This window comes from Cebus imitator, unplaced genomic scaffold (assembly GCF_001604975.1).
Source record: "Cebus imitator isolate Cc_AM_T3 unplaced genomic scaffold, Cebus_imitator-1.0 Scaffold320, whole genome shotgun sequence".
In the NCBI taxonomy this organism is placed as follows: Eukaryota; Metazoa; Chordata; class Mammalia; order Primates; family Cebidae; genus Cebus; species Cebus imitator.
Genome location: NW_016107635.1, coordinates 537,119 through 550,981, shown reverse-complemented (window position 1 = coordinate 550,981; position 13,863 = coordinate 537,119). Strand labels below are relative to the sequence as shown.

Sequence of the window (13,863 nt, the reverse complement as noted above, 5' to 3'; positions counted from 1 at the left end):
AAGAAGATTGTTTGAGAGGTATGGCTTGAGAGACTGTGGGAATATTCTTCCTTCAAATATCTGCCTTTATCAAGCAAAATAGAGGTGCACTGATGAAGGAAATTTAAGGATTAGTAACAGTTCAGGGGTGACATTATATAGGATCTAATTTTACCTATGACTGTCTTTCCTGCCTCTTCTTGAGGGCTTCAGTTTTAAACTCCTTTATGGGGAGTCCCATTATTTGCTGTGTAGTGCTACCTGGCAGAACCAAGTTTCCTCATGGTCAGGATCTGTTAAATAGTAACTTTAGTTCTGTCCTAAGAGCATCCCTTTGTTCCATAAAAATGATACCTCACTTATTGGAGAACAGCTCTTTATTCCACTATGTCCTTTCTCTACAAGGTTTTAGAATGAAGAGCTGTAGTCACCAATATGATAAGAATGTAGATAAAACCAGTCTTTATTTATTGACCATATCAAATAAAGTTCTAGATGGCTTTTATGGCTGGTATTTTATTTAATCCTAACTAGGACACAAAAACAGAAGTGATCATTATTTCTGTATTATAGATAATAATTATTTCTGTATTATAGATGATAATTATTTCTGTATTATAGATTATTATAAAAATCTTAATCTCTGGAATCAGAACTATTTGAATTCAAATTCAAGAACCATCATTTACTCATTGAGTAACCAGGTACATTTGTAACACCTAAATCTCAATCGAGTATTAAAATTAACACTCAATTAGGTGTTAGAATTTGAATTCAAATGGGTCTGATTCCAGAGATTAAGCTTTTTCTATTAAACCAAACAGTCTCTCAAGTTTTACCTTCTTGGGCTTTTTTTTTTTTTTTTAAGGTTTTCATTTCTCCCTTTACACACATTATTTCTAAATAGTTATATATGTAAAAGGGAGTTCACTTATGGAGAAACATATGTTTACTGTTGAAGTTTACATCATATTTACTTTGAGTCATTTTCTAGGAAAGCTCATAACCAGATGAAAATCTAGTTAATGAACTTTTCTGAACATTATTTTGTGCTAATGTTAAGAAAATAAACATAAAAATAACATGGGCAGGTCAAGTTGAAACTATTCCCTTTAATTCTTGATAAATGGGAGTAGAGATTAGACAGTTTTTTGAAGGTCTGTGAGCCCATGATGGGGATTTGATTCCAAGTGTTCTAAGAGATTGATAGGATCTGATTTTCCTTTTTTTCTCATTCCATTAAGTGGAAAACAAACTAAAGGACCCATGTAGAGGCAGGGAAACAAGCAATGTTGGTGATAGGAGGAAGTGAAACGGAGTGAGGGACTAGAGTGATGGATAAAGGGGAAATGAACTCACCAGTGGGAAGTAAACTAGGGTGATAGTCTGGGGGAGGTAGACTAGGGGAAAATGGAACAGGGTGAGGGACTAGGGTGATGAATGAGGTGAAAATGGACTAAGGAAAGGTGGATAGGAGACATGGAATAGGATGATGGACTCAGGTGACAGACAATGGTGAAATGGACTAAAGAAAGTGGACCAGAAAGAGAAAGATGGACTAGGGAGAGGAGTGGACTGGGAGGAGTGGGCTAGGGTAATGAACTTGGGAGATGGAGTATGGGGAGAGGTAGTGGGATAGTGGATGGAGAAATAATGGTCAGTACTGGGATTTGGGATATACTTTTTGAATGAAGTTGGCAAAAATTGCCAAATGATTGGCTGTGGGGTTGTGTGAAACTAATTTCACTTCTAAAAATGTATTCTAGTTTGCTAATCATGAACCTTGTGCAAGATATAAGAATGTTCATGTTTTTAAATAGCAAAACACTGGAAAGGTTTTACTTTAAAAATTAGAAGCTAGTTAAGTATGTTGTGGATAGTTCTGGAATGATACAATCCAAAATTGAGCAGATGTCTTGTCTGGATTGTGAGTTTTTCCACAGTTTCTTTCCTTCCTTCCTTCCTTCCTTCCTTCCTTCCCTCCTCCTTCCTTCCTTCCTCCCTTCCTTCCTTTTCTCTCTCTTTCTTTTGATCTTTACTTCTTTTATTTTGTTTATCTAAAATCTTAAGAGAAATGTCAGATATAGTATACATCTAAAGTAAAATTTTTTTAAAAAATGTTTAAAATGAGTCTGTTTTATTCTGTTAAAAAAAGTCACTTTCGTTTAAAAAGTAAACCTATCTTTATTTGACTGCACTTCTGCACAGCAGGATCAACTGCTTTTCCATTTAAAATGTATCCCCAAAACACAGTTCAGTTGGGCATCCTGTGAAGGACTTCAAAGATACCCCTGATAGATTTATATGTAGTAATATGAGCCCAAACTGCGGCTTACACTGAGATTCATACCTGTTTGAAAACTGGCTGGCTACATGTTTATTTATATACATAGTTTTGTCATGGTTGGAGGTGGTGGAATGGGGAAGGTTTCAGGGAAGGAGGAAAGTGGAATGGTGAGAACACTGTGTGCCTATGACATGCCTGTCATAGCCTGGAGACTGAGGTTATAGGTAATTACACAGGATTTCTGTGGTGCATGGAAGAACAAAGACGGCATCTTTGGTATTCAGGAAGAGAAGCATGGCACTGAATGGATGCAAATAACCTCCTTCTCAGTGTGGGGGATCACACAGTCAAACTTTGGCATTTTGAGGATGCCTGGAAGTGCAGAACAGCTAGAAGTACCAGTTCTGGGAGCATCCTGACAAGGTAGTGTCCTTGGAAGTGTTGAGAGTTCCTCTCCAAATTGATTCATCATCTAACATGAAAGAGGGGGAAATGGGGAAGTAACTGTAAAACACAGTAAATACCATAAGGTACCTGGAGTGAATGGGCTTCATGTGAGCCTACATATGGCATATATAGTCTTCAAAGAGTTAACAAGTTGATGTTTGGAGTTAAAATCCTTTGTTATAAAAAATAAAATATAGATTATCATCTTTAATGTAACCCTATTTATATACAAAGGGTTGTATCATGTGGTGGAGTTGAGGCTACCATAGAATATAGAGTCTTAGCTCTGGAATCCTAGAGAAGAGAAGACACTGGAAGTTCTCTAAAGCCTTCAGTCAACTCCAGTCACCCAAATAGATGGTTCTTCGTTTCTAAATGGCTCTTTTGATGGTACCTACTAACTCCCTTTTTGGTGTATCTGATAGTCTAATTTCTCTCTTCTCCCAATAATGTGCTTGCAGCCATGGACAGAGAGGGCTGTCATGGCTGAGAGGATGAATGGGGTCTCAAACCCAATCTGTGCTGTATTCATCAACCTATGTGTCCAGGCTTGGTGAAATGATGGCTTTATTTTTATTATTATTTTTATCTGAGGAAGAAATTCAAACAACTAATAGGCCCCAAAAAGGTGAATTTTTATTTTATTTTTTAAAAATTATTCACTCATCACTTGAACCCAGGAGGTGGAGGTTGCAGTGAGCCAAGGTCGCACCACTGCACTCTGGCCTGGGCAACAAAGCGAGACTCTGCCTCAAAAAAAAAAAAAAAAAATCACTCAAAGTCACCACACATGCTCAAGGGCAATGTAGAACATGGGCCAGATCCGTTAACTCTGGCCACAAAAAATGTTCATGATGTTCAGTGGAAATTTGCACAATTCTATACTTTTTAGGCTGACAGGACCTAAGTGCAGAAAACAAACTGAACCAGGTCCTATGCTAGACATGTTTTGTTTAGCATCTCATTCAACCCATACAAAATTCTTTAAGAGAAAATTTTGTTCTACTTTATAACTTAGAAAGCTGGAGCTCATACATCTTGAGTACTTTTACCTAGACGGCAACGGAATCAGGACACCAACTTGTGTTCATTCCACATGACTTCTTGAATTTGCTACCGATAGTTCTTTCAGTCTTTATAATCATTGGCTTCTTCTTGTTGGATCCCTCTTTAGTCACTTCACGGGGTTCCAATCTCTGTTTACTGATCCTTCATCAATTAAGTAGAACGTTACAACTCGTCTCTGTCTGATTAGGGCCCAAACACTTTCAGCTCTAACAATATTAGAAAAGATATTATCTCTGAATCACAACCATTTTTCTAATTTTATCAAATTCATCCTTGTGGCTTCTGGCTCCAGCTTTAAGTTTTTGACTCATTCACTCAATCTCTTCACAACTTCTTTTTTTCTTTTTTTTCATGACAGAGTCTTACTCTTACCCAGGCGGGAGTTCAATGGCATGATCTCAGCTCACCGCAAACTCCACCTCCCGAGTTCAAGTGGTTCTCCTGCCTCAGCCTCCTGAGTAGCTGGGATCAGAGGCATGCGCTTCCAAGCTTGGCTAATTTTTGTATTTTTAGTAGAGATGGCAGGATTTCACCATGTTGGCAAGGCTGGTCTCGAACTTCTGACCTCAGGTGTTCTGCCTGCCTTGGCCTCCCAAATTGCTGGGATTACAGGTGTGAGCCACCACACCTGGCCTCTTCATATATTCTAAGACATTTTATCAATTGCCTAACATAATTTTTTTTCACAAAAACATTTAATAATTCTATTTTTTTTTAAAAAAACCCCTCTTTTATCGCCTGTATTAGGACATGCCCTTAGATCTAACCAATATTAATTTATAGTCTCATTTCTCTCCAGAAGTAGAATCCTACAAGCATTTTTACTGTACATCTCTTTGGCAGACATGCACATAAACCATTCTACGTGACTACATAGAAATTTTGGTTGTTTCTCTCTCTATAGCTGGTCTCCAATTGTTTCATCTGCATTTGTTCCCTCCCACCCCGACTGACTATAACTCCTTGGTGGCAATGTTGTATACATAGAAGTTATGTAATACATGTGAGTTAGTCGATCTAATTCTTTCTTTACTCAATGTTCCCGGCTCCCTCTTTGCCCTTTCCTGGTCACCTGGTTAAATAGGCTCTTGGTAAATACTTACTGAATGAAATAATGGTCCAGCACCAACCAAATATAAGGTGCTATTGTAATAATTGGCTGGATCAGTCAGATACTTGGGTATCATGTGGAATTCTGTGGCAGCATTGGAATCCCACTGGATATATGGAGGTCTGGCAGAGAGCAGACTGTGGTTGAGTTTGGGCACAAGAGGGTGAGGGTGGAAGTGGGAAAAATTGAGCAGGAGTCATTATGTCTGGGGATGCAATGGAAGGTCTGAACAGGAAAAACAGCAGCTGAATAGAAGACGGGCTCTTAGGATTGAGAAATCAGGTGTGAACATCAGCTACAATAGTAACGATAATGACAATATTAATGAAGTGACAATATTAAAAGTAGACTCTCCCATGGTTTGTTGTTAAAGTATTTCCTGAGATTCATGACTCTTCATTCCAGATATGAAACCTAAAATTCATTTCGGAAAAGGACAAAATGGATCATAAAGTAGATTAAATTATAATTAATTCTAATTAATGACATTCATACTGGAGAATTGGGTGAAACAGAGTGGTGCCTGCCAACTTAGTTTTAAATGTGTCACAAATAAGATGGATTGATGGGGAGAGATGGGGAGAGATCTAGAGAGAGATATGTGATAAGATAATTATTTTAATAGTAAAATGTTAATTATAGAACCTGAGTAGTATGTATGTTTACTTTATGTATGATTACTATAAAATACTTAAACTATACTGCTTGTTTGAAAATTTTTATATTAAAATCCTGAATAAAATTCATCATAGAGAAATTGCTTCAGTTCTCTTAAAAATAACCACATTGGAGCCTACAATGATTAGATCAAAATACTAGGTTTTTAGGTAGAATTTTCTGGCATAGTAAAAATCTTCATATTTATACAAGGTTTTACTGTCCACCAAGTACAAAGTGTGATGATTGGGGGAAAAGATTCTGGAGCCAGACTAACTGATTTCTGGTTACTATCTATGAACAAATCAATTTAACTTCTTTGTCCCTTAATCCCTTTGTTGGTTGAATCTATGTAATAATTCTCCCAGGGTACTTGTGAAGAGTAAATAAATCAGTAAATGTAAAATGCTTAGAAAGTGATGAGAAGCAAATAAGCTCTAGATTAATGCCATCTATTATATTGTAATAATATTTTTTATGCCTTCCCATTGGCTCATAGGGCAGAAATGATCACTTTGCTTTTCAGCTGAAGTAACTGAGGTCTAGAGAGACATCTCTTGCTCAAGGCCATATGGATTAGTTTTATGTGATACTGGGACTAAAGTCAGTTTCTTCTTTGCCTCTTTCAAAATACACTTCTCCTTGTCTCTCAACTCCCATTGCAATGACCAACCAAATGGAGGTGCAAGGAAGTGCTAAGTGTGTGGCTGAGTGCCTGGCACACGGTAGGCACTTAAAAAGTAGGTGAATGATAAAAGTTCATTTATAGCACTTACTGTGTCTGTTACCCTGCTAAGCAATATATATCATCTCAAAGAATCCTTGTAAAAGCTCTAAGAGTTTAGTTTTACTGCCCTTACTTTCCAGATGAGAGCAGAGGCTTTAGAAAGGGTATGTTGCCCAAGATCCCACAGCTAGCAGGTCTGAACCACAGAGCCATCTGGTACCAAAGCTCATGCATTTTTAACAACCCTGCAACACTTTCATGAATGAAGGGAGGCTGCTTCAAAGCTTAGCCGAATGGTAGAAATTAGGAGACATGAGCCATTTTACCCTTAATCCACAGTGCTTTCCCCTGAGTCCTTCTCATCATAGATGCATTGTATTACTAGCAAATGTGAATGTTTTGATGAATTAGGCAAAACACTTCAACTGCTTGTACATTGCAACATCTTCCCTTCAAAGGCCAGGGAATGTAGACTGTACGTTCTTTGTCCAGCTTGTCTGAATGCGTCAACGCTGTCTGGGAGGCACAGAGGTGGATGCTTTCCTAGCAGGGGTGAGGCCCCCCCCTGAATGTCCAGCTCCTGTATTTGTAACATTGCCATGTGCTGCCACTGGGCCAGGGAATGAAGGGGCCCATGGTCCCAGCCTCCTCAGATTACGCAAGCCAAGAAAAATGTGCAAATCGCATGAGAAAAGCAGGCAGTCCCCAAACATCTTTATTTGTTCATTTCTGTGCCCTGATGCTTTGATTGCAGCCTTGCCCTTAGAAATTTCAAGATAAGTATCAGCAGCTGGACACAGGGTAAATCGGAGTCATAGACTCCGTGTAAATACTGAAGTTTTGAAAGCACAAACTTATGTCCAACAGCTTGGAGCGCAGGACTCAGTGGGAAGCGGGGGAGTGGTGTTCTGGCTTTGGCAGAGTCAACCTTCTGAGAAATTCATGGACATGTCTGTACATGCCTGAACTTGTCTGACAAAGCCAAGCAGAGATTTTCAGGATCTGCCAGATTCAGACAGAAGCAGCCTCCTTCCTCAGAACCAAAATGGAACAGTCAGAGGAAGTGCAGGATTAGAAAGGAGAAACAAAAGATTACAGGCTGAAATCTGTTAAAAGCAGAGGTTGCATGGTGAATGATCACGCTGATGACAATAAGCTAAGCTGTCATCTATTGAATGGCTATCACTGACAAGATCCCGTATTAGGCTTTTTATGTCCATTTACATAGTTTAATTCTCCTAACAATCCTCAAGTTTTGATGGACTTTATCAGATTTTATAAATTTTAAGAAAGGAAAGAAACAAAGTGAGATGGAGTGGTGAAAACACTATCTCAAAGTCATGAACCCAGTAAGAGGAAACAGGTCTGCAACACACGCTTGTCAGAGCCAAAGACCAACTTGTATCTTAAATTGCCCCCATAATCAATAAACATGAATTTAGACAAATAACAATCCCCAAACCGAAATCTGCCTCCCTGCAGTTAGAATTCATAATAACCAGTGTGTGCCATTTTACACTTTGCAAAGGGGTTACGTAATCTACATATACTGGATACAGAAAAGAGAAAAGTGTCCAATAGGGTTTTGCTGCTAGGGCAATAACAGGTCATATACTAGTTGTAAATTTTAGCTAGTAAACACACCATGTTCCTTTCTTCCTCATAGAAGGAGGATTTTGTCTGAGAAGAGAAAGAAAAAATGAGAGAGAGATAGCAACTAAATTTCAGAGACTAAATTGATGGGTAGGGCTGATGTCTTGGCATAATACAAGTTGTGAGGAGAGAGTTTGCTGATGCGTTCTGTTAAGAACATAACAAGAAAACAGACTGGAAGAGTCTGGACCACACTGGATATGAAAACAGCCTCATCAGCTCAGCTAAGGGTAGATATATTAGTGCAAAAAATTAGAATAATGGGTAAAGTAAGATAACTAATGCCGTAGTTATGCTGTGAAGCTTACGTTGTTATTTAGGATTCTTTGGTTGCAAGTAGCAGAATCCACTTCAAGGCAGCAGAAGCAAAAATATATGAGCACTTATACAAGCACACAGAGATCTCTCTCGGGACAGCAAATACTAAAGATAAGGTAAATATAAAAATGAAAATTCAAGGTGGCTGGCAGAGTATAAAAACATGATCCTGGAGAGCATGACAGAATCCAAATCTTGAAGTTCTTTGTAGATTTCATTAAAGCACTTTAATTCCCTTCTAAATGTAGCAAATGGCCAAGAAATGGAAAGTAATGTTATCAAAATGCAGGAAAATTTGATGATCAGATAAAACAACCATTTGAGCTGCTGTATGGGATAGAGAAAGGAAGTATGAAGGGTTACTGTTGGTTGTTTTTTTGACCATGTATATAGTAGTACCATGAAACGTGATAAGAGACATCAAAATGGCAGATACGGGGTAGGAGGAAAAAGTCAATGGTGCATTTAGTTTTGAACAGATTGGGTTTGAGATGCCTATGGGTCCTTCAAGAGATATCCATAGACACTTCGATAAAGGAGTGTGGAGTTCAGGAGAAGCACATGTGCTGGAGTTACAGATGAGAAGTCTCCATCACAAAGATGCTAACAGAAGCCATAGCAGTGAATCAGGACATCCAAGGACCTGATTAAAGGTGAGAGAGCACGGAAGAGCATCTAATATAGAACTCTAACAACAACAACAGCAAGAACAAAACCAGCAATGGGCCATACGTATTAAAAAGAAAAGCCTTTAAACCTCCCAAGAGTAGCCAGAGAGATAGAGATAATTAGAGAAGGAACACTTTCTGAAAGCTGGGGTAAAGACTTCTGAAAATCTACTTCATAAAAGCAAAAAAGAACATTAAAAATTTGACAAAATAAACTTTTCGAGAGCTGTAAAACTTGATCAAAAAGTTGTAACAATCTGGAGAACGTTTTAAGGAAAAATAACTGGCCGGGTGCGGTGGCTCACGCCTGTAATCCCAGCACTGTGGGAGGCCGAGGCGGGTGGATCACGAGGTCAAGAAATCAAGACCATCCTGGTCAACATGGTGAAACCCCGTCTCTACTAAAAATACAAAACATTAGCTGGGCATGGTGGCACGTGCCTGTAATCCCAGCTACTCAGGAGGCTGAGGCAGGAGAATTGCCTGAACCCAGGAGGCGGAGGTTGCGGTGAGCCGAGATCGCGCCATTGCACTCCAGCCTGGGTAACAAGAGCGAAACTCCGTCTCAAAAAAAAAAAAAAAAAAAAAAAAAAAAAAAGAAAAAAAAAAAAAGTAACTGAATCTCTGTAAGAACAGCAAAGAGCTTTGTAGCATTTTAACACACACTATTACTATTTCCGTTTTCCCGCACAGTAGCAGTGAAAACCAACAGCCTCACAAGCATGGTAGTTGTGAAAAACCAGCAGTCTTACAGCTACTGGAGGGGATAGAAAGTCTTTAGAGATCTCCCAAAAGTCCATTCCCAGGGACCTGTCACTGTTTGACCTGCCTGACAACTCCCTGGAAAGCCCTATTCATGGGGACTGGCTTTATTTTTACTGACTCAGAGCTCATTCAGTGGGGAAATGCTGTATCCCCAGGGTGTTTGTGAAAAATGAACGGTGTCCATCATTTAAATTGAAGCTGCCTGAGGTAGTAATACCAGTTGCATCAATTACAGCAAATAAGAGGCTAAGAATCTTAAAGGAAAAAGCTGAAAAATGAAACATTTATAGGGGGCTTTAAAAGACTCCAACATATTTTAGGGCATCTAGAAAAACCACGTACATGTGCAGGGCTGTGAAAATGGCCAGGAATGACTTGAGAAGATCCTAATCTCTTATGCTGGCTGACACTGTCTCCATAAACAGTGCCCCAACACATTCACTCAGAGCTCCGTGGCAAAGTGTGAGAGACCTATGGGTTCAAGTCATTCACGGAAATTTTTATCCAATCATTCACTGACCACTAAGCTAACTCGGCAGAGGCTTCGGTGGCCACACACAACAGAGTGCAGACTTTATATAATAAGCTGAGGAAAGTCACTAAACAAACAAACTTCAAACAGCAGCAACAACAACAAACAGTAACAATAGGAAACCCTGGGAAAAGAGGAATTTTATTTCCAGAGTTGCCACATTAGATTATGAAAAATGGCCAGTTTTTAACACAAAACTGTGAAACACACTAAGAAACAAGAAGGGCTGGCCCAAACACTAAAGTGTATAATACCATACATGCATTAAAAGAGTTTCCTATTTTAATGAAATAAAAACACAGAAAGATTCTTCATTGGGAGTATATTTGGGTAACTTATAATTATTAGATACTTTAATTTCTTCTGTACCAAAGTTTATTAATTATTTTTAAAATATATAGCCCACGAGGCTTAGAAATGCAAGATATGTACACTGGAACTACAAGATATTGCTGAAGGAAATTAAAGAAGACCTAAATAAATTGAACTTAAACCACACTTACAGATTGAAAAATTTAATATAAAGATAGCAGTACTTCCCAAATTGAACTATAAATTCAATGCAGTTCCTATCAAAATCCTAGTGCCTCTTTTTGTAGAAATTGACAAACTGATTTTAAAACTTATAGGAAAATGCAAGGGACCAAGAAGGACCAAAATGGTTTTTAAACATTTATTGGATGTAGCAACAGTGAGTTTTTTAAATTTTATAACTTATAACAAAAGTATGGTATTTAAGAAAATGTAGTGCTCGTATAAAGATAGGCTAGAAACTAATGCAGTGGAAATGAAAATTCAGAAATAAATATGTACAATATAATTAATTGATTTTTGACAAGGTTGCCTAGACAAATCAATATGTAAACAATAGTCTTTTCAACAAGTGGTGCTCAAACAACTGGGTGTCTACCTGGAAAAACATGAAGGGGAACACTTCCTCACACTGTTCAGAAAAGCTAACACAAAATGGATCATGGACCTAAATATCAGAGATAAAAGTAAAAAAAAAACTTTTTTTTTTTTTGAGATGGAGTCTTGCTCTGTCGCCCAGGCTAGAGTGCAATGGCGTGATCTCAGCTTACTGCAACCTCTGCCTCTGGGTTTCAAGGAATTCTCCTGCCTCAGCCTTCTGAGTAGCTGGGATTACAGGTGCACACCACCATTCGAGGCACATTTTTGTATTTTTAGTAGGGACAGGGTTTCACCATGTTGGCCAGGCTGGTCTCAAACCCCTGACCTTGTGATCCGTCTGTCTTGGCATCCCCAAGTGCTGGGATTACAGGAGTGAGCCACCGCACCCAGCCCAAAACTCTTATAAGTAAATATAGTAGTATATATTCATGACTTTGGATTAGGCAAAAGTTTCTTAGATATGACATCAGAAGCATAAGTGATGACAGAATAAGTAGGTAAACTGGATAAGATCAAGTTTAAAAACTTTTTGCTTCAAAGGTCACCACCAAGAAAGTGAAAACGCAACCCAAATAATGGGAAAAAATGTTTGCAAACCATGTATTTCATGACACTTGCATCCAGAATATATAAGAAATGATCACAACTCAACAATAAAGACAAATAATGCAATTTTAAAATGGGCATATATCTGAGTAGACATTCCTCTTCAAACAAAGATTTAGAAATGGCCAATTAGCCCATGAAAAGATGTTCAACGTAATATGACACAAAGAAAATTCAAAAGAAAACTAAAATGAGACACTACTTCTCACTGACAAGGATGGCTAAAATTTAAAAAGACAGTAACAAGTTTGACAAAGATGAAAATGGTGGAGAAAATGATACCCTCATATATTACCGGAAGAAATGTTAAATAGTGTACTTCCTTTGGAAATAAACTTGATAGTTCTTCAAAATGTTAAGCATAGAGTTACCATATGACCTAGCAATTCCAGTCTTAGGTATGTAGGAAAAATAAAAATGTACTTCCATACAAAAACTTGTACACACATTTCCATAACAGCATTATTCATAGTAACGAATTGGAAGCCACCCAATTGTTCATCAACAGGTGAATGGATAAACAAAACATGGTATGTTTATGCAAAGGAATATTATTCAGGCATTTAAAAATGACAGACTGATACATGCTACAACATGAATAAGTCTTGAAAACATTATGCTAAGTGAAATAAGCCGGTCACAAAAGACCACATTTTAAATGACTTCACTTACATAAAATGTCCTGAATAGTTAAATCCATAGAGATGGAAAGTAGATTAGTGGTTGCCAGGGAATGGGTGGAAGAAGAGAATTGGGAGTGACTGCTATAGGGTATGGGGTTTCTTTGGAGTGATATAAACGTTCTGGAATTAGATAGTGGTTAAGATTACACAACTCTGTTAACATACTACAAATCACTCAATCGTGTACTTCAAAAAGGTGAATTTTAAGGCATGTGAATTCTAGCTTAATAGAGCTGTTACAGGAAAAAAAAAAAGGAATTCAGGCGACATGATGACAGCAGTGTCATATGCTATGGATAAGCCCATTTGATAAGAAATGAGAAACATTTATTGGATATAGCAACAGTGAGGTCTTTGATAAACTTGGCTAAAGATAGTGGAGAGGTGGGGAAAACAAGTTTGATTCATTCACCAAATATTTATGAATTACATATTGCACAGTGGCATGTGCCATTGGGATGGGAAATGAATGAAGGGAAGAAAGCCAGATGATAATGGGTTGAATTGGAAATAGGGGATGAGAAATGACAGACTAGGAGTATGCACATTTGTTATAGAAGTTACTCTGCAAAGGGCTGAAAACAAAAATGTTAGTAACTGGAAGAGGACACATACTCAGTTTGGTTTGTGGTTTGTTAATCTGGGAAAAACTTCAGTGTCTTAACATGGGTGAACAAATTGTCTGTGTAGATGGAAAGAATTCATGGGAGAAAGTGGGATGGGGTTGATGACACACATTGGCATGGGGATAGCTCAAAGGAACAAGTTCTGGAGAAATTCACCGGAGCACATCTGGAGGGATTGCCCTTAGATAACAAGTGACACAGTCTCATATACTGTGGTGGGAGGAAGAGAGGAAAATGAATGGAAATGAAGCTTATCTTGGATACTTGTGGGAGAACACTGAAGAAATTTCCTGTCTTGGATTCTATTATTTGTAAAGGGAGGTTTTATCTGTGGCCTCCCCGGCCACTATTTCACTCCTCTCAAGCTTCCTCCCAAGAATTGGTAGAGATTCCAGACCCACTTGGGGTCAGTGAAATAGTGGCCAGGGAGGTAGCTTGAGAGGAGTGTAGGGGAAATATGAATGATTGCTCTGTGTTGAATCCATAGAATGTTGAGACATCAAGTAAGGTTTGAGGCTATCAATTTGACGTAGCCCTCATTTACAGGGTTATACATTTTAAAAAAATCTCCCAGTTCTCAGCAGCAGTGTTCAGATTGCAACATTAATAAAGCAAATCAGTGAATATTCCATGTAGAGGAAATGAAAATACTCTATTGATAAAGGAATTCTTTAAAGTGGGCACCCAGAATCTAAGCTGTGGGAAGAAAGTGAAGTCTGGGCATGACTGATAGGGAGAAATTAGAGGGGTCAAATGATTGAAGGTATTTTTTTTTCTCTTCTCTCTAAGCTGTTTTTCATGTCCCTTCCTCCTTTCCATCATCT

The 13,863-nt window shown here is 38.2% G+C and overlaps 1 long non-coding RNA gene across 1 annotated transcript; it reads right to left on the bottom strand.

Annotated features, from left to right (window-relative positions):
* Positions 1-1,789: 1,789 nt before the first annotated feature.
* On the bottom strand, positions 1,790-12,508 carry LOC119467708. Its single transcript, XR_005196301.1, has 3 exons — positions 12,403-12,508; positions 2,666-2,738; positions 1,790-2,036 (listed from the first exon to the last, which is right to left on the bottom strand). It is a non-coding gene; the product is annotated as an uncharacterized LOC119467708 (long non-coding RNA).
* Between the last annotated feature and the right edge of the window lie 1,355 nt (positions 12,509-13,863).